Genomic DNA, 22967 nt, shown 5'->3' on the forward strand with positions numbered 1-22967 from the left:
CACCACCAGGGATGGTGGTTTGATTTCCACCTCTGGCCTGTGTGTGTTGAGTTTTCATGCTCTCTGCAGGCTTAGAGGGTTTTCTGGGTACTCTTGCTTCCTCTCCAAATCCAAAGACTGCAAAGATTTGCATTGTAAGCTTATTGGCATCTCTAAGTTCTCTAATTGAATTTATTTAATTAAATAGTCTACGTTTGTAAGTGTGTGTGCATGTGTGATTTTGCCTTGTGCCCTAAATACACTGGGATAGACTCCCGGTTCCACCACTATGAAGAATAAGCAGGACAGAAAATGGATGGATGGATGGATGGTCCCTCCCCTGTCCTGCCACATTATGGGGGGTTTGTTCAGGTTTTACAGGGGATTTAAAGGGATTGTACAGAGGATTGATAGTGTCATTTCTAAACATCTTTTTAGTTAGCTATAAAGTTAATGTATGGCTGTATGCTTTTTCACTGTGTGTACACATGCAGTATGCACAAGAAGGTATCCAGGTGATCCTCACCACTTCAGATACTTATGCAGGGTTACAGAGCTAGAGGTACATAAGTAATGATCATTTTGTGTACTGGAACATAAACAATGTACTTACAAAAAAAAAAATCTTTTAGATGAAATCAGAGAAATACAATTTTAGCACCTCTGAGGAGTCTAAGATGAGATCTTGGTAGGTGGCAATGCATTCACTTTCTCGCCAAAATTTGGTCTGAAAATATGATTGCACTCGCAGATTTAGAATGTCATGACCCCCTGACCCCCTGTTGTGCTTCTTCACTGCGGTACACACTGCAAAAATGACATTTTAATTCCTGTAATAAGATAACACAGACAACACTAAACCAAATGATTGTGAAAGATTAAGAAGCCTAGCCTTCTTTAGCATTTATATATTATTTTAAATATATTAACTTTTTTATATATTATATTTGGTTTATTGAAACCTTGTAATCCAAAATAGATTATATTCTAGATATTGCCACTTGCTGAGACGCCTTGTTTTGCAGTGTAGTCCATTTATTTATCATTATTAAAATAGCAACCGTATACAAACCAAAAGAATTGGGCTTAGGCATAACAATTACTTAATATTAGCCAGCAAATTACACCAGCAGGAGCATGGAAATAAGAATCGTACATGTGTTTCTGTTCCTTTTCGACCCTTTCATTTGAAAATCCACGGGCTGTGCCAAGAAAATAAACAAAATAATTTATGAACAAGCCAAAGTTAGTCATGGAAGAAAGAAAAAATAGAAATACACTACAAAAAAATAAAAAGTGAAAATATACTGAATAAAATGTAGCATTTCCTAGAAAAAATAAACAAACAAACAAAACATTTTTATTATTAGATTACATTATTAGATTACCATTAACCAAATACAGTATTTTTAAAGATTAGACTATTTAACCTATTTCTAGACTTATTTATTTATTTATTTATTTATTTATTTATTTATTATTATTATTATTATTATTATTATTAATAACCAAAACTGGCAGATAAATGCTTCTTTCTAAAAATAAATGCTTCAAATGACCAAAATCATATGCAAGTAGAGCAAGATTATTTCAGATCAGCAACAAATATATAGAAATAAGACAAACAATCTTATATTATATATTTAGATCTAATGATAATCTTATATTAAGATGTTCAAGATATCTTCACTTTTTTTTGCAGTGTTATAATAATGACTTAACTCACAGAACATAACCTCTGAACACAAAACATTTTAAAAAAAGTTACGTTCAGCTTTCAGGCTAATTAGTATTTGCCATTAATTAACACTAAGGCTACTGCGGCAAGTAGCTAACAACACTGATTAAGTATCACACACTCAGAAACCCAATTTCTATGTAATGTCATACTTTGGCCTAGTCGCTGTTGTAGGGGTTGGAGAAAGGAGGATCCACAACCGCTGTCAGTGTGGCACTTATACTTTTCACACACTCGTTGAGCAAATCACCGTGCATGGTGTAGATGAGGCACCTGAGAGCTGCTGATAATTAGTTAGAGGGATAAAGAACAAAAGAAGCCTACCGAAAATGCCACAGGAAACATGGCACAGCTGTGCACACTATAAAACAAGTTACCATCTGTCAACTGGCATCATCTGACTGCAGAAATATCTGAGATGCAGCGGCCAAGTAACTGTAAAAAATCTTAATGGGTACTGCTTAACTAAAAAAAACACCAAAAGTACCGATATTTAATTTAATGAATAAATGCAAGAACACTTGCAGCTGCATTTCCTTTAACACTCTCACTTATCAAATACTGTGGTGGCCATGTGTGTGTGTGTTGTTGAGTAAAAATTCACACAGCATTAAAATAAATGTCATGCTCCTCTTAATATGCATTTGACGTGTGTACCATTTGATTCTAGTGGTAATATATTAGAAAATATCATTTTCCAATTTACCATGGCAGATGTTTAGCATCAGAAACAACACCGTCGTGTCAGCACGTTATAACAGAAAACAAAAGAGGTCACAAACAATAATTAACCTTGCTAACATCCCCTAAAACTTAGGCGAGCTTCAATCAGCCGTCTTAGCTGCAGGCATGTTATACTAATTCAAAACCAGCCACATCTTTTTCTGCTACTTCCTCTGGTTTACTGTATATGTGAGATAAAGAAGCTGGCCTGTAAAATTCCACAGTGACTGCGCTATGGCAAGGGAGGAGGCGTTGCATCGTTCTCATTCCTTATGTAGCATCTTGATCATATTGATTTAGTAGGATGTGCTCCCAAATACTGCACCTATGTCATATTTTTACAACTTGGTTTTTATGGGCTTGATGTACATTTTGTGCTGTTGCACATTTGTTAATTAATGTCTGACACAAGGCAATATATTTCGCCAAGAGAATTCACAAAGGTTCAAAGTTCATTTGCAAGGCACTCTTTGAAATTAGTTTTTTAATATTACAGTTCTACTGATACATTTTAATGAAGTAAAAGGACGTGCAAAGTAATTATTCCTTATTTATAAGTTACAAATTAAATTAGCTGAATTACCAAAGCGTAAGTAGCATACAATAGTGATTTTTTTTTTCTTAAATTGTGAATTATTAAAGTGTCATTATTTAATATTTTAAAATTAAATGCTACTTCTGGGACTTTTGTCCCATTTATTCACTTGTTTCACATTATGAACAAACAAAAAAAATCAGGAATGAATATAAAGCACAAATGCTTGGTACAGGTGAAGGAAAAGCTGGAAAGTAAAGGTTGAAGTGGATTTAGTTCATTAGCAACATTGGCTTTAGAGTAAACTAAAGAAGCAGATTTTACAACAAATTTATCTTGGCTGAATGCCCGTATATTTTGGGTTAGGGATTGTAAAATAAATCACTTTTTTTTTTTTTTTTTTTTTTACATTTATTTAATCAAATATATTGATTACTTTTGAGCTTTAAAACAAATGTTTAACTCGTTTTGCCAGAAGCCAAAAAATTTCCATCTGTTTTGGGGTTCAGCACTGAATTTCTTTATATAATGCTGATGGATTATACAGCGATGGAAATGTGCATGCTTTATAAGTCCAGAAACAAACTGGATTTTCATCTTTGTAGGTAAGGCAATAAAGTTAAAATTTCTGAAAGTAATGATATTGCTTAAATGTTGTCAGTTTATTGTAGCTGGTGTATACAGTGTTTTACTAAGGAAAAGGTTGAGTTGCCCATTTTATCTTTGTACTAGCGTCATTGTGCAATGCTATAAGTGTGACCTATTTGCCTAGCAGGGGGCTTAAACCCCGCCCATTTCTCGTCCCCATTTCTCAACACCCTGCTCAGCAACAGCTAAACACAGGATCATACTACTTCATACGCTAAAGCCAGCAGTGTCCTGATCAAATTTACATCAGACTTGCGGCAATAAAATAATTAATTTGTTTATACTGACACCAAAAATTGTCTGTTTAACTGGAACCCCCATGTTAATGTTAATTACAATACAGAAACAGAATGCACTGAATGTTTAAGCACAGGGATTTGTTTCACTTGATCCAGCATAAATGCAATTAAAGCACTAGGATATAATCAGTTATAAAAGTACACAACATATTGACCTGAGTCACAGTGCTGTTATTGTAGTAATGATCCACTTTAATATAAGTAACAAGATCAAGAATTACAAGTAAATAAGTAATCTTTTGAAAGACTACTTGACAGATTACGCTTTTTGTGTCTTTTGACACAACTAATTCTATATCTGAAAACAATTATGTTAACTAACCAAGTTAACTATCAAAGAAAAGCAACATTTGCCTGCTGCTGGTGTTTCAGTAACCTGCTAGGTTTGTTAGCTAGATAGCTCATGTTAATTCACACTAGCTAGCTAGTCAGGCTCATTTAGCTAGCTAATGGCTTACCTGTAGAGGCATCTACATGTTGGATGTTGAGCTGTGAAATGTCGATATCTCTATGGATTTTGGCTTGAATAATTTACAGATATTTATCAAATTTCTTTTGAAACATTTACACCGAAGGTCCTTCACAAATTGGGCCAGGCATGCTCGTTTGTTTTCCCCTGCCTCAGACATTGCTGTTGCTGACAAAGCAGCTGGTGCCTGAAATAACTGATTTATTTTTGACTGGGTCTCAAAATTGTTTAAAGTTTACAGAAACGATAAGTTAATTTCATTGCAGTGTGTTAGAGTTAAGTGCATTATTTTTACACTGTAACAAAGTTGAATATTTGCTTTAACAAATCACACACACACACACAACAACAACAACTTTTACACAAGTAAAAGTAATATAATTATACTTAAGAACTACTAAAAAATATTTTCCCATTAACACATTAGATGCTATTTTCTCTCAAGGGTGTGCAAACTATTATGATTGCTTGTGCCCGTGATTATTCCTCTCATACAGGCTGCGTGTGTGTGTGTGTGTGTGTGTGCTCTTAATGTGTGTTCTCACATAAACCTATGGTATACGACAACTTTAACCTACAAGCTGTGAATAAAGGCCTGACTATCAAGCTGCACTCTACGCAAAGTGGTTGATGAATCATTTGCTTAAATCAAGCCCTCTCTGGCTCTCTTTTTCTCTTTCTGTTTCTCAACAAATTCCAGCTCTGAACAGAAGGCTTGTCACTTAGGAGATACACCACTGCACAGTAGCACCACATCAATCTAGCATGTTTTTAAAGCTCTGGCTTTCCAAGGTCAGCTAAAAGCAACATTTCCTGTGGTTGAGGGGGACACTTTTTTTCATACTCTCTATGGACAAAAGCCAGTGATGGATAAATCACTCAAATTGGCTGTTTTTGGCATTGTAGGCATGGCACGCAATACTCTGGCACACGCACAGTTTCCTCACGTCCCCAGTAAGCCTCAGAGAGCACGTACAACCTGCAGTTTTCTGGTTTTTACGACAAACACAACTTGACAGAGCTTCTAATTCTTTATTTTTACGATCTCGTCTGTTACCCCTGTTTTCACACCACTCATGCTGTGGAAGCACACAAAGCTAAAAGATTTTAAAGTATTGCACTACCATGGGGACATGTGCTGGGTGTAAACACATTGAGTCAGTTTTAAATACACACACACACACGTCAGCCCTTCCTTTTTGTAATAATAGAATTCCTCTATTTTTTTTCAATTCTTCCTTCAGTACTCTTTTGCCCTTTAAAAAAAAGAAGTAAATAAACTCCTATGAAGTCATAACAAGTGCAATGCTAGTACATTACCAGGGTGTCGATTGGTTTGTTAACAAATGGTTTCCAGACGCTGTCAGACTGTAACAAGTCTGTAAATTCTTACTGTGAGGAGGTTTTCACACTGGGCATGTTTGGTCTAAATCTGAGTGTGATTGTTCCTGTGGCCCCTGCAGCGCTTGTGTGGCTTCAGACTCTAGATTTGATTCTATCAATCCCTGGTACATTTGCTTTCATCTTAAATCATCATAAATGCACATGGAGAACACAACATGACTCACTATATTGTTTTTGTTTCTTACATTATTTTATGCACACTAAGGCACCTCACGTCTTCTGTGTCCCACATTTCCCTGCCACTCTTGGTACACATGTGTTGTGGAAATTAAAGATGTCGTCATCAGGCTAAAATATGCGCACAGGTTACTTTACTTCCTTGAGCGAGTGCAGACCCGCGTACGAGTTGCATTCATATTTATGGAAATCTTGGCACAGTTCCAGGGCAACCGAGCTAACATCACCTCCTACAGCTAGTCTCTGGTACCACAGTGTACTTCATCGGTTCACTTGACAGCTTTCATATGTGAACCGTGCTCTGTTTCAGAATGAACGGCCAGTGTGAAAGCTCCTTGAGAGTTCTACAAATTCACATGACTCAAGAGATATTAGCATATCTTTTTTTTTTGTTTGTACTTATCCATGATATTCTCTTACAAATGTTTAGTTGGTTCATTTTCCCACAACATAAACAAACTAGTAGCCAAAAGTAAACCACTGTGATCTAGACCAGGCAGTCACTAAGGATTGTTGCATGAATGTTGTAGTCTTCATATGAGCTACATACTGTATATGACACTAATATCAACATAAAATTAAAAACCTTCTGCTCACATGACTTTTCATTGTGTCCTGCAGGATCTCTAGTCTCAAACAAACTAACTAACTAACTAACTAACTAACTAACTAACTAACTAACTAATTCATAGTGCACCTCCTACATCTACCTGCATTTGTATTTGTTCATGCTCTGTTCAATCCATGTATTTGTATTCCGTTACATCCTTACTTATTATACCTGGTTTATGCTTCATCAGAAAGGCTTCTGAGAGCCACATGAGATGAATTTTGCAAAGCCATGAACAATTCATGCTGTATTAGAAGACTATAAGGACCTTATCTGTCCATCCAAAAAGGATGGCTAGTAAACAAAAAGGAGTATAAGAAAGAACAAATTTTATTGTTGTTTGTTCCAATAACGTGGCAGTGTTTCATTTACAGCAGCATTTAGCAGACACCGGTATCCAGAAAAGCTTACAGACGTGCTTCACAGTGTCCATCAGAAACAAATCCTCATGCTAGTTGAATAGTACAGGGTCTAAGCATACCATCAAGCTGAACCTTTTTAAAGGGAAGTTACTACAGCAAGTGCTTCCACTGATATATAAGCAGAACAATATTAAATTATACTGTCTAATGGGAAAGTATTTACTTTTACTTTTTACTTTTAGCTTGCTTAAAGTAGAACACTTGTTTGACTCGTCTCTAAAATTGTCCCGTATCGCGACTTAAGCTGCAAATTAATTATATAAAAAAAAAACACTTCCTCAGCCTTAGTCTATGAAAAACAACTCTGTTGCATTGACTTGAAACTGTCTCCAGATGACCAGTGTTATGACTTTTACTTAAGGGGAGCCAGGCTTTGTCTGAAATGTGGTGCCTTTTGGGCTCTCTGAAGTCTTTGATGGTCTGTTTTCAGAAGGAAGAATAAATAACATTTCCGGCTAAACTATTTCCTTGACATTGCGTCTCAGTGTCACTGCCAAGCAATCCTTTTGGACTGCACTTACAATATAATACAATACAACACAACACCTTCTTGTATTCTGAATTTTGTATAGTAATTGACTTGAATTGAATATGTATACACATGCAGTACAGTACCAGTACAATCCCTCCCTTCCCCTTTTAGGCTTTTGAGAGCACCATATTGTTTATGAAGAAACATTCAGTCATGAGCATTTTATTCATGTATTAAGCCATAAATGTTCCTCTATGAGTCACATATCATGGCCCTGTACGGAAAATGTGGAGCAGACTCTTTACGTCTCCTGTCTGCGCTAAATTATATTTAACTCTGCCTTACGTTCCTGAATATTTTACACTGCTGATCAGTTCAATGGAAATGAAGGATAATTGAACCAATAAATCAAGAGCATGTTTACTAAAGTGTTTGTGCTCTGGGGTTGTGGCTTAGGTAAACACAGACACACACATGCTCTCTCACAACCATTCACTCACTCCAATTTTTTATTATTATTATTATTATTTTATTTATTTTTATATCAAGTCTGATGCAACTGTCTTAACTGTGTGATTTATTATTTTACCAGTATTTCAAAGTAGAATTTACAACAAGAACATCTGTTATGAAGTACTAGTCGTTTCTATTATTACATCACAGAATTTCTGCATATAAAACAGTAATCACTATCCCACTGCGTAGAATTCTCATCTCGCATTCTCAATTAAATTTCCCATCAGTTAATAATGTTGAACAATTTTCGGATCTTCTCATTTTCTCCATGGGCGGCAGTGGCTATTAAATGGTGTGTTGGAGTCTCTGTTGTTTAAGACCTATAAGCCTGCTTCAGTGGAGCTGATCGTGTCTTGGCAAGAGCATGGCTCCTCACACACCATAAACAGTAGTAAATCTCATTCATCCCATACCTCAGGGGTCGTCAGCTGGCGCTCAGCGGTCTGGATGCAGACCCAATCAAAAGTGAGCACTTGAAAAAAATGCCGCAGCAGAATGTGCGGGAAAATTGACCGTAATTCTGCAACAGCAGTTTTCCAATCACAAACCATGGCGGCTTCTGTAGAAGTTCCTTTGTTGTGCCGTTTATGCAAAATATTTAGCTGAAGGCAGCTCATCAAGAAAGAAAATTTTTATAGATTTGCTTTCTCTTGTCTGATTAGTGAAGTGATGACATGTTCCAGTGATGAAAAAAGAATGTTTACAGATGACTTGACAGAGAAGTATGTGTTTATGTCCCGATTTCATTGAAAAACGTCTGTGGGGAACTTATTGCTGAACAGAGCAGTGAGTTCTGTTGCCTTATCTTCATATTTATATCTTGATATTGCTTTAATTATAGTAGGTCATTTAACTATTTTAATACTTTGTCCTCTGTCATCTGTACAGAGTGTAAGAGTAAGCACTTTTCTGTGAGGTGTTGATGAGGTAATTGAACTCTACAGATATTTTTATGGTCCGTATCTGATCGCAACCGGAACTGGTTAGCTGTCACTATGTCATGTCATTATAAAACATTCATTCATTCGTCCAATCATGACATTCATTAAAGGTTTAAGATATATTTAGGCAGATTGGCAGCATTTACTATTGGTCTCCATACAGGATATAATCTTTGCAAGCAGACACAGGCAGGAAAGCAGCCTAAATAAAACCTTTTCCCTGTCACGTATAAAAATATTAAAAAAATAAAGATTTCTTTATTCATTCTGATTGTCTGCCAGAATTAGGCAAGCCTCATCTGACCAGTTTCTTGTGAATTTGCAAATGTTCATGCCTCTGTAATGTTTCGCCATAAATAGCAGTGGAGCTCCTCAGTAAGACAAAAGTGTAATGCTTTAGGCCCTTTTCCCTTCATTTTGAGTGAAATTTGGTTCTTGTGAAATGTCAACAGAAATTAATCAAAGTCATCGTTAGCGTTCTAACAAATGAGAAGATTCCAGTGGCAGCTTTTTTGCCCTCAGATTATCAATCATCTTTTTTTCTCTGGGAACGGCTTCCTCTAGCCATCAGTGCGCCTGGGCATTACGCTAAGCGTCCGAGCTCTTTGACAATATGATGAAGAGAGCAGCTTTGAATTAAAGTGAAGATTGATCGCTTTCAGGTAGCGTTGGTTTCCGTCGGTGATGTATCATAGCTGTCACGCATCTCTGTGTTAGAGTTAACTGGGACATGTGGAGGTTCACTGTTGCTTCTCAATTGCTAATCTACTCAGGCAGCACTCAGCTCTTGTTTTATTTACTCCTTCCCTTCTGCCCTGTTTACGCTGTGGCCGAGGTACAACTTGAGGATGTTTGAAAGGCGTATTGTACCAAATTACGACACATTTAGGGGAACGTTATGAGAATTTTTAATCATCATAGAGCTTGACAGTGGCCATTAAAGGATGTGCTGGAATTGAATGTGTTCTTCCCCTTTGAAGCCAAAGCACTGCTGTTTTGGCATCTACTCTACTGCACATTAAACCTTTACATATCAAAGGAAAAATCTACCCTGAATGACTTGCATATTAATCTTTATAATCAACTTGTAATCTTCAGTGGTGTCCAAGATTTATTTTGTAATGTAAATGTGAGTTGATGCTTTTAATCTTTGATCATTGCCATGTTGGCTTATTTTTACTTTGGCTAATTGTCTGCCACATTACCCACAATGACATTTGACTACCTGCTGATAGTGGTGCCAGTAGGATTTAGCCCTCGCTTTATCTTTATGTAAAGAGACAGAGATGCAGCATGCGCTTTAAGCTGAGTGCACACTGCGTGACTTTCAGAATCACAGAATTGCTGTACTGCCTTGCCACATAACTGTAAAACTTGTGATTAGTTGTCTGGTATATCACAAACAGCTGGATCTTTCACCTTGAGAGATCGTGACTAAATCATGCCTTATCCCCAAATCCCATTTTCTCATGAAACTAAACAAAGCTGTTCATCATATGACTTTGTCACTATTTTGTATAGAAACAAGAAAATATTTGCCAAGCCCTGAAACTAATCAGAGACTATTCACTTTCTACTTATTTTTAGAAACAAAATCAAATATGCCCCTAATTATGAAACTATACTAGTTTTCCTATTATTAAAAAGCTCACTGTTATTTTATTACGTGGTCCTATTAGTTCTTATATAGAGGATAGTGCAGGACATAACAAAAAACAAAAAAAGATGGAGCATTGAGGTTAACACATAAATTTTTGACCACACTCAGTCGTTAAATGAGATTATATACTACTACTGAGATCAGGGAGTGTTTATCTCACCCTCATTGTTATTTCAACTCACAATAAGTGATGTTTAAAACATGATACTTGTTATATGCAAAAGGAAAAAATATTGAAAAGGCCAGTTCCGAATGGGTAATCTTTGCCTGAGGGCTTCAGGTATCTTTCCAGCATCTCTGACATCATTAGGGTGGCTTGGTGCAGAGGCGGGAGTGTTTCAAAATGGTGTCAGGGAATGTATTCATTGCTCCGGGGTGCAGGGACAAACAGTCCTCACTTATTCGAGGGAGGTGCCTGTTGTTTGGAATGAAGTAGCGCTGAATGTGACCTTTGTCATTGTGGTATAATTGAGTCGCTGCAGAAAATATAAAACCTCATTGTTGTTTTGAGTTACTGTGAGCCACTGGCTGACATTCAAATGTCTCTCAGTGCTTAAACCATCTTGCAACTCCACATGGAAAACACCACACAATGATGCAGCCTTTTTAATAACACAAGCTTCATGCCATTGCCCTCTTGCCAAAATATCACCAGAATGCAATTAAGCATTCGTTCTAATGGATTAGTTAGTTGGACATGCTAGGTGGCAAACCTGACACCTAAGTGATAAGAAGATTTCTTTGCTCATATTATTTTTGGAAGCATGTAGATGCCATGAAGAGGTCTGATTTGTAGTTAATGCTGTAAGCCGTATGCTGGTAGACATAAAAGAAAAGTTTTAAGTGTAAGAACCAGCTCCAAATATTCTTTCTCTGTACTTTATAATACAATAATGCTTGTATTTTTACTTTCCCCACTTAGATTTCGTTTGACAATATCTCGCTTAATGCATCACCCAGAGGTTAAAATAACATCCATTTTGCACTCTAACAGAAGAGGAAAAAATGTATATGCTCGTAAAAATAATGTGATTTTGTCCAATGGTGAAATCTGAAAAACAGATTTTGTCTATCAGAAGTACATTCAGTCTAAGAGATAGTGAAAAACAATTATGGTAAAACTATAAGTATAGAATAGCGGTGGATAATACAGCATACAACATACATAACAGGCTTAACGCCGAGTTCATTTAGTTTATCTGTAAAATATTTTTCTTCCTAAGAGCTTAAGCTCCACTGTGTTATTTTTTGGTGTGGAAAAATACATACATGTTTGAATCATTGCTGGAAACGATGGCATGGCATTTTTGAATCACCTTTGCATGACTATAATAATTCAGAGTCAGAGCCATCAATTTTGATTCAGTGGAAGATTTCAGGCACACATCATATGTCATTTCAGATATGTCCTACATCGTGTCTTGTCATGCCCCAACCTTGAGCTAATAGTAGCGAGCCAGTCGACTACCATTAGCTAGGTAGAAAACTATCAGATTGCCTAAAAAAATGCTTCTCTTTCACCTAGAAGCAGGAGTTTTTCGAACAACGCTTGCTGTTCACCAGTTAATCTACACACCTATCCTCAGATGAAGTCACAAGCTGTGGGTAGTGACTGAAAAAATAAGGTCGCATGTACCGGCAATGGAAATGAGGTTCCTCTGCAGGGTTGCTGGGCTTACTCTCCATGATAGGGTCAGGAACTCGACAAGCCAGGAGAGCTTCCGAGTAGAGTGGCTGTTCTTTTGAATTAAGATGAACCTGTGGTTTGGCCCCGGTTGGCTCCTGCTAGAGCTGTACCAGGCAAGTTCCACTGGATGGAGACCCCAGGGCAGACTCGGGAGAGATTATATCTCACAGATGGCAGGGGAATGTGTGGCTGGGGAAAAAGAAGTCTAGACTGACCTTTTCAGCCTGCTGCCATTGCAACCCTCACCAGAAGATGTAGAGAAATATGAATGAATAAATGTACTTTTACTTAAAGTGCCTTGCAAAAGTACTCACCCCCTTTAACTATTCCACATTTTGTAGTGTTACATGCTGGATTTTACATGGATTGTATGTCATAAATCTACACATAATAGCTCTTATTATTGGCCCATTAGGGAAATCAATATAGTTTGCTAATTTGCAAAATAATTTACAGTTTGTCATCCCTGTTTCTGTGAAAAGTTGTTTACACAGATAGTTTAAACTTCAACGGGGTGAATACTTATGGAACTTATTGTAGTATTCAGTAATATCTCCCTACTGATATTATTAATAGTTTCATAACACCATAAAACCTATGTCATAGTGAGGGGGGATTATAGAGTTGATCCTCTGAAATGCTAGGATGTCCTAAACCACATACTAACACTAAATATTCACATGGGTCTTGAAATTCAACTGTCAGATAAATTCATACAAAGAGCAGGGCAAAGCAGAACCAATGCTATCAAACGTTTTTAGCAGGCACCTTGGGATAACATATTCCTACCCAAATGATTTATCCTGTTGCTTTAATTTAATGTAAATGTCTCTAAAACGTACATTATGTCTTATGAATGAGGGTCATTGTAAAAAAAACAGTTGGTGCCAAAATGCTTCATTAAACAGTAAAAATAGTTCCCTGGGATAGGCTCCAGGTTCCTCATGACCCTGTGTAGGATAAGTGGTACAGACAATGGATTGATGAATGGATCAAGAGGAACAACCCACTTCTTGGATGGTTATTGTTCGTGAAATTTGTACTCTATTTACATGACCTTAAAAAACAGCTTTAGATTTCAAATGTGGAATCTCCCTTTTATCTTTCCTTGATAGAAACTTCTTCTGACGGAGCTGCTCAAGCCATGTTCTTTTCTGCATGTCTTAACAAATGCTCCAACTTTCACATTCACTAAAGAAGAGCAGGTAAACCCAGTTTTGCCAAACCGTTCTTTCTACTACTTTATCTGAAGAACACACACACACACACACACACACACACACACACACACACACACACACATATATATATATATATATGAAATAACACACATGGACTTAAGTAATCCATATGTAATGACAACAAACAACAGTCAGTTGTTATTTTAAGACACAAAGGTCAGGTGTTCTGGAATAGTTCTTGCAAGAACAGTATTGTCAAGTGCATTTGCAAAACCCATCAAGCACCATGATGAAACTGGCTCACATGAAGACCATCCCAGTAAAGCAAGACCAACACTTACCTCTGCTGCAGAGGAGAAGTTCATTTAGAGTTACCAGCCTCAGAAATCACCAATTAACAGCACCTCAGATTAGAGCCGTTATGAAGGCAGACATATCTCAATATCAACTGTTCAAAGGACATTATTGTGTATTTCAGCCGCCTTCAGCATTGTTTTACAATATGAATCTTCTTTCGGCTGCTCCCTACGTGTGTGAGGGGTTGCCACAGCAGACCAACTGGTTCGCACATCAACTTGGCACAGGTTTTACGCCAGATGCCCTTCCTGACACAACCCTCCCATTTTATCCAGGCTTGGGACCGGCACTACATCTAGTGGCTGGGGTTGGGCACTGGCTGGGAATTGAACCCTGGCCTTCCGTATGATAGGCGAGAAACCTACCACTGAGCCACCAGTGCCCTCAGCATTGTTTTATAATGTAGAAAGAAATAAACATCAGGACAGACCATGGAATTAGTGTGTATATATATACACAAATTTCACAATATGCAATATGTATTATAAATATGTGGCTATATATACAGTATATGGAGTCATTATTTTATATATATTTTAATATAAAATTATAGGAATAATATCTTTTATGACAGTAGGTTGTCATTTCAAAAAAGTAAACATCACAAACTCCCAGACTATTTTTTCCAGACCCCTGGGGATCCCCTAATCCTCCTTTGTGAACCATAGATCTAAAGCACACACCATAGAAAGTAAAGAAAAAATATTTTTCCACAGATTATTGCTGAGAACAAGTGAGCCAGATACGACAAGCACTCTATAGCACAATGGCATACCAGCTATGATAAATGCTTCTTGAGTATAGTTACAAACTCTAACATCATCCATGTCCCCGTTTATCACAAACCATATGAGTTATTGGTTTGTGACGCACCTTTAGCTAACTTACGGCAGAGTCGACTAATATTCTTATATTCAGTCCCTCTAGGACTTCATGTTTTTTATGATATAAAATTGCTTGAATGCTTTAGCTTTTGAAAATATCAAGCGGCTTGCATGTATTTTTTTCTCTCTCGCAGAAATCTAGCACAGGATTCTTCTTTTAAACTGCACATTTGTTATTACGTTCTACAATAGCTGTATTCATGTTCAAATGACATCACACAGCGCGCCTTGGCCCAAATCTGCGGTAATTTTGAAAAATTACACGCTCCTTCAATATTTGTCAGAGTGTTCTTGATTTTGCTACAATTTCTGCAATCGAAAAATCACAAAATCCTGGACTGACTGCCTATTATTGTTCATTTCCACTTATATTTCTATAAACTCTTTCTTGTGTACTCTAATTAGCTGGCAAGTCAGTGATTTGCCACGAGTCATTCCCATTAACATAGCCATAATAGAAAAAAAGTGTATTCTGTGTTATGCTAAAATCTCCTCCGACCGTATTTTCGGCAACCGACTTTCTAAATAGCCTAATCGGTGTATTGTTTCAGCGAATACAATTTACAAGGCAATTCTTGCACAGGAGGTGTTCTTTGTCAGAGTAGGCCTGCAGGTTGTGAAAAATAATAGGGAAACAGCACTACTTACAACTCTATTCTAAGTATATTGTTGGCGGATTGGTCCATATTTTAACCTCATTCTAAACCAAATCTCGCTTTTGCATCAGACACAACCAACCAAAATTGTTCCAGTGTTGTTCAGTGTAGCCTTTTGGACCCCTTTTGAGTGGCAAATGGGACAGCAGTGGTTATGCTGGGAAATTTTTGTGTTGCCATTCTATTAGAACTTTATATGAGGTACGAAATTCCGTCTCAAATGAACTTCTTTAAAAATAATATCTCCGAGAAAAGGGTTTACTTCGTTTGATGTATTCTGTGTTTGATGTTTAATTTAAAACAACCAACCAACCAACCAACCAAAAAAAATAAAAACTGTTTATACCCTGGTGTCTCCTACACACGTATGTTTTCGACAAGAATGAGTCAGACTCTCCAGAAGCAAAACAAAAAATGCAAGAGAACGTGAAAGAGCAACAGTCCACTGCTGTCATGTTAATGTGTGGGTGTTCAGCTTTGACATTCTTTTAATATGTAAGGTGGAAGCCCAAATTCAAAAGTAAACCTTAGGGTATAAGCAAGTGTTGGCGAAGGGTCAAGCATTCCTGAGGGGCTGCTATTAGAGCCATCGATGCATAGAGGAGCTAGTTTCGGAGTGGACACGACGACCCACCCGAAGGAGAGCCATAAAATGTTTGAAAAGGCTGTGGCTCTAGAAGAAAAAGGGAGCACTTTAGATGAACAATGTTACGTCGAAATGCTATTTTAAGTGCATGCGGCCTCTTAAAGTGCATTACTTTTCTCTCATTTTCTTTTTCCCCCGGAAGTTTCTGTTTTTGGACAATTTTCTAAAAACTATAACGCAGTCTAAATGAAGGGTTTAGATAATAAGAAAATGTTAGCTATGCCCTTTTGTCTCTACACTGTAAATGCAAAAACCATACAAATGTTGTGCAATTACCTGGTGAATAGCATGGGGAAAAAAAATGTGCAAGGTTCCTTTGTGGACACTGACAAGTCATTAAGCAATGGGAAAAAAAAACAAAACTATAAGATCTCAGCATTCTGGGGACTGAGAAAGCTGTGGGCAAATCCCTGAGCACATAGGTGTAATATTACTGAAGAATATACTTTATTTATTCATTCATCTTCAGTAGTCACTTTATCCTGGTTAGTGTAAAAGTGAACCCAGGGAACACTGGGTGCACAGCAGTAGAAACAGACTGTAGATGTAACAGCACATCACAGGGCGCCACCCACACACACACACACACACACACACACACACACACGATTTAGAATCTAGAGGACTGACCTCCTGTCATAAATAATTAGAGTGTATTCATTATTTACTATTTAGTCAGGTAACATATAATTCATATTACAGCAGTCTATACATATTACAACAATTCATGAAAAATGACTAAAGCCATCAAACAGTTGTTTTGATTTAGCTCGGTCTAAAATCTGGCAAAATGGCAAAGGCTTTTCACTAGCACACTTATCACTTCTACTAGGCCTTTTGTTCGCTGTTAATATACTTGTATAGTGTGTGACAAGCATCATTAATTCTAATCAATACAGCTTTAATGTTAGAGTATGGCTGGGCCAGATGGAGTGCAGTGTCTACAGCAGCTCAATTCTCAGCTGTATCATCTCCTAAGGGCAAATCATTTCAGATTTATACTAAATGATGCACCTTGCTTTAAAACAAAACACACTTTAACAAGGTTCCTATAGTTTCCAAAGCTTAGGATTTCATAAAGTAAGGTATGGAACATTTATATTGATTACCTGTTTGCAAATAAGCAAATATATAAATACTTGCCTTAGGGGCAAATGACAGCAAGCAATTTGTTACAGAGGAAATTTAAAAATACTTAGTTTTGATGTATATCTTTTGTACATGCAAACTGTGTATTAGTTCTTTTTAATAATCTGAGAAGGTACTGGTATGAACCAATGATAAGACCAAATGCTATCCAATGTAATATATTGCACATTTCTATTCTCAATTCTACTGTATATTAATATATATCGATATATATCTATATTCTCTATTCTTCTATTCTATATCAATTCATCTAAAATGAAGACATGTAGTACCAACATCATTCACACAGGAACAAATGTCTTACTCCAGACTATTTTCCAGCTTTTATGCATCAGTTCTGGTTTGTCCTGCAACTCCAGATCAGAAACTTGACCTGGATGAGCAATGGCAAAGTACCAGACACATTATCACATCATTATGACTCAAGGTTCTCCAAGGTAAGCTGTAGCTTTGTTTATCCGCAAGCTTTGGCTTTCCATAATTTATGACCCTTGTTATAAGGCTTATTATCAAATGTCAATCTACTAACCTCAAAGAATAAACAACTAGAATATTATGTGCTGTCTGCACTGTGGTACATAATCAATAAATGCATGAAGCAGTAACAGGGTGAATTTGGTATCAGAGGTTTTAAGAGTCAACAAAACACTGATTATTCTTCTTCGGTGTAAAATTTTCACCGCTCTCCATTTATATTCTGATCATAGACATTTCCTTGAATTATTTTGTTTTTCTTTCATCAAAAGTTTGTTGTTGGGATAAAGGTTGATGAAATATGTAGCATCACATTTACTATCATTATAGATCTAGAGGTTGAGATGTATTAAGTTAAGATATGAATGTGTTAGCATTTTCTAACATCAATACAGTCCAGTGGCAGCTGGTATAAATGTACTAGCCGGGCTAAGCTGTTTCTTGTGTTCTGAAGATTAAAAAGACATCAATCTCTGTGAACTCCATTTGAGATGATATTTTTCAGTCCACTTCACCCTTCACTCTTCAAAACATGAGAATATGGTCATGGTGGATTATTTACTACGAGAGTACCCACAGGCAGATATAAATTCAGTGAAAGGGTTACAACTATTCCGCGTACCATGTTCAAAGGCGCATGGCACAGAGGCACATGGCACAACTCCACTAGGGTATTAAAGGCTTGCTGAGAGGAGAAAAATGCAGCTACCAATCTGTCTTTCAGTATGTGTAGCAAATTGCCCCACATCATTCTTTTAATGCCATCAATTAGTCCTTGTAATATAACGCACTGCTCAACCCTAATAGTTTAATTGTCGAGCTATTGATAGATATTAGATTTTAGCCCTCTCATTTAATATTACGACCAGCCGTCACTGATAGATCAATTTTGGCTCGTCCAATCCTGTTTCCTGTTTATTCTGAAAGAAGACACGTGCAAACTACGTTACCACAAGGGCTCACAACAGACATTAATCAATAGAGCATTAATGACTAGAGCATTGCTGGGCATCTGTGCACATCATCAATCAGTGCCTCTCTTTCACTTTCCATGCTTTTAGCATCCCGACACAAGTGGGATTCTAATGCAAGCAAACTATCTGCGCCTTAAAAATCCTGGCAATAGTGAGAGTGAAAATATACCCCCATGCATGATGCCTGCTCCAATCCAAGTGTCAAGGGATGAAAAGCTCTACAATTGCTTTACAATTTCGGTGGTACGCGATTATGGAACAAAACCAATTCCTTTTAGAGTTCTTTTACAAAACTATGCTAAAGCGTTTCATTAAACCTTTTTGTTTGCTGACTCAAACACTGAAAATGTAAGTGTTTTATAAAGAAATAGAAAATAACCTTAAGCCTGTCAGTGAGTGCAATGCTTATTGCACCATTATTATTGTTCAGAGAAGACATTCAGGGTAACATGCATTTATCTGAGTATTCGGTTGTCACAACATTATGCCAACAACATTTTGGGTTTCATGTCACTTTGCTACCAACGTTAATGTTTAAAGATGGCTCACTTAGCATCTAGAGGAGAATTCAGTATGTGTCTTGTATAAATTAAAACACACATGACTAATGGCAGTAATAAAAGGCAGTAACTGTTGACAGCTGTTTAATGTGGGTTAATGGAAGCAGGAGTAAAATAATATATATATATAGAATAATTCCTTAATAAATTATTGAGCTTATTATTATTATTATTATTATTATTCATTTGTTTATCTGTTCATTTATTTTTTCATTCAATCATTTCTCACCTTGCACGCAATAAAAGTGCGAAGTAAATGAACACACTGGTAAATAATTTATTACATGTTCTTCCATGCAGTTCTCCCCAGTTTATGTGTACAAGCTTGACACCACCGTACACATCCTGACAGCTGTGTTCCTCTGCCTCTCCTGCTCTTTGTTTAAGATTTTTTTTGCAAAGCTCCCTGGCATTTTCTACTCATGTTTCTTCCACTGTTTGTGTCTGTGCCTCTTCCATTTCTGAATGATATTTTACTTCCTTTACTTTTCGTTCCAGACTGAAAGCACAGGTTTCTTTGGAACCAGTGGAGTGTTCCTGTATGATTGTTTCCATGCAGAGTACTAATAGCAAAGTTTTCTTTCCATGACCTCTAAACTCAAAAATTGTAGTCTCAAAAAGATTCCTACTGTGTCTACTAGAGATAAATTGAATGTATAATATGTCTATCTCTCTTTAAAGCTGCTTTTTGATGATTTCCATTGTTATGAATACTAAATAAAATTTAATTCAATCGAATGTGATGTAATTTTTGTGTGTGTGAATTTTTAATATAAAAATCATGATCTTAGTATTATATGGTCCTGTATTGATTACGAATGAATGGAATATAGAACCTTATAATATTAAAGTCATGGATATTATTGAACTATAATTCAATAAATATTAATTTTGAAATTAAATGAAAGAGATGTAAATAAAATTAGCATTTTTTTTATTATTATTATTTAGCTATTAAATGAAATAGCTATTAAATGAAAACATTTTATTAAAATGTTTAAGATGTTAATGCATATAATGCATAAACAAACAAACAAACAAATAAACAAACAAACAAGCAAGCAAATACATAAATAAGTAAATAAATAAGTAAGTAAATAAATAAATAAATATTTGGCCGGCTGTTCTAAGCTAGTATAAGTTTGAACATGATGCATTATACAATGCTTGTATTTTACATTCATTCTCTATCCATCATTCTTTCCTTTTATAAATCCACCGATTATTAATTAGGAACAAAATAAAAGAATGAATAAACAGTTTGCTACATGTTTATATAATTATCCCAGAATGAGCAACAAGGTTCATTGTAGAGATTTGTTTTTTCATTGTTTTGAGGAGAATGAGCCAATTTCCCTCAAAATATACATACAAAAATGTCAATATGTGAGTATAGTTGTGAGAAATGTGTCAGGAACAGTGAGCAAAGACAATGGCTGTTGTGTTTTGTAAAGCTGTAAACAATTTCAGAGCACTTTTTAATCTGCTTCTAGTCTACTAAAACCAATTTTATAATCAGATCAATTTGAAACATTCAGACTGTCTAGATCAATGTCATAATGTATCTGAGTCATAGGCTGAACTTTTACAAACCAGTGAGGATAGAGCTTAAACTTGATTTGTGCATTCCACAGGGCTCAAATATTGCTTGATGCCTTCGATCCAAATGCTGTCTTCTGCTAAATATATGATACTTCTTGATATCACATCTAGCACCACAACAGCCTGAATGCAACTGATGGCAGAAACAAAGCAAGAAACGTGATTAGCGTAAACAATTTCCTCACCCCTGGCTCCATTACATGCAAGAGAGTCTGTACTTCTGAATACAAACAACCCTGCAACATGCAGCTAGAGTGTGTTTAGTGATTACTGCGTGGAATATGCAGATAATTGTGCCTTTTATGCACTCACACCCACTGAAATATTTAACATGTTTCATTAACTCCCCCAAAATATCAAATGTTTGCACCCCTTGTTATGTACAACATAAAAACAGTAGTTCAGACCCCCAATATAAAACTTACTTAAAAGCATGCAATAACTTTGAATAAAAGCAAAATAAATAAATAAATAAAATGTGGTATACAAAGATGAATAATTCATTAGATGTAGACAAAAGACGCTTTTAGGTTAAGTGTTTTGAGAACTGAATATTTGTTTCAGTGACTGAGCTCTTGTTAGAAGCTTCACTTTAAGTTGCAAGGCAGTGAACTCTTGCAGAGAGGATAAACATGTATGCCTGAAGGATTTCACCATTTGAGGCATTCTCCTTTTATTAGCTTTCTGTTTCTTCTCTACAAAAGGAAATATAGTAACTTATACAGCTGTATGTTTTTCTTCAGAGGACTAAACAATCTCCAGGATTACGGACCAAGTTCGATGTCCAATATCCAATTTCCAGTGTCAAAATAAATTTATATATTTATAAATTTATATATTTATATATATATATATATATATATATATATATATATATATATATATATATGTATATTAGTGGGTTAGTTTAGGGGAGGTTTAGATAACTGTAACACACATTTTCAGTTTTCTTATATGTTTAGCTAGAAATATTGTTTTTATACAGTAAGGACAATTATTCAGACATACAGGGCACGGTGGCTTAGATAATAACATTAAAACATGATAGAGATGTCGGTATTTCTATCCAGATTAGAAAACTACTGTTTACAAAAACTAAACCCTCTCTACTCCACCAATAAATTATGTATATTTCCGACTGTGCAGCCAGTACTTCAACCCTAGGACTATAAAAGAAATTAGAAAGCAGTGTTCCTGGGTCTTCTGCTGGAGCAAAATACTAAAAAAAAATCCACCTGTATTTAATAAAAAATGAAGAGCAGAGAAGCTCCAGATGTTGTGAACAAAAAAAGCCAATCTGAGGAAGGAAAGAAAAAAAAAATCTGATAGCAAATGCATGGCTTCATACATGTAGCTATTACTAAGATTGTTAAAACAAAGGTAAATGATCATATAATTGCTAGCTAACATTATAGTAGTTACTAGTGTTGTTGCTAACTTCAGTTATTTGGTTCGGTGTATTTTGGATCCTGTTACTCTTCTCACTGGTGTAGATTCTGGGTCAATCATGTATGGTCACTGTGTAATTGTGAGTAATTGTGAAAAAACTTCAGCTGAGTAGTTGCTGTCACACACAAATGACTTTGCTGAACAAAGTCATTGTTTATTAACCATGTCATCTAGCTATCTGGCCTCCCTGAATATACCATTATTATGTGAGCACTGCACTGCAAATATCCAGTGTAACAACCCAAATATCCACCATAATCAAAAACATAGAGAATCAGGAGGGGCTGATGAAGGAATGAATGTTTATATTTTCTTCCATGTATATGCAAATATCACCAAACACCCAACAGTCTAAATCTTTTTGATTTAAAACATTATTCTCTTTTTATTATAAACGGAAAATATAAAGTAGAAAAGAACATGTCTTTCTAAATTGTTGTACATTTCACACTGGCTAATATTTTTCTCAGAAGTCATTTAGCCGCATTCCCATTAACACCACTGGAGAGCTGCAGCCTATAGAATTTAAATAATAATAGCATTTAAAAAAAAGAGGAAAAAAACCCTGTTTCTGCAGTCATGGGCTCATAATGTCAGTTTTAATTTACCTGAGAAAATGCCTGTCTCTTGAGCCAAGCGAACTATTTCCAATACATACGTCAATAAGACATTCTAAGACCTCTTTAAAGATAACTGCTGTGTTTGGATCAATGGAGTAAGCTGCTTGCTCCTGTAAGCAATTTTGAGACCACTTC

General features: G+C 36.1%; 1 long non-coding RNA gene across 1 annotated transcript in view; it reads left to right on the forward strand.

Moving 5' to 3' along the window:
- LOC131357680 (uncharacterized) overlaps nt 1–22967 on the forward strand; it is a 38610-nt gene that overhangs the window by 7206 nt on the left and 8437 nt on the right. The window lies entirely within an intron of this gene.

Source organism: Hemibagrus wyckioides, linkage group LG01, assembly GCF_019097595.1.
Source record: "Hemibagrus wyckioides isolate EC202008001 linkage group LG01, SWU_Hwy_1.0, whole genome shotgun sequence".
Lineage (NCBI taxonomy): Eukaryota > Metazoa > Chordata > Actinopteri > Siluriformes > Bagridae > Hemibagrus > Hemibagrus wyckioides.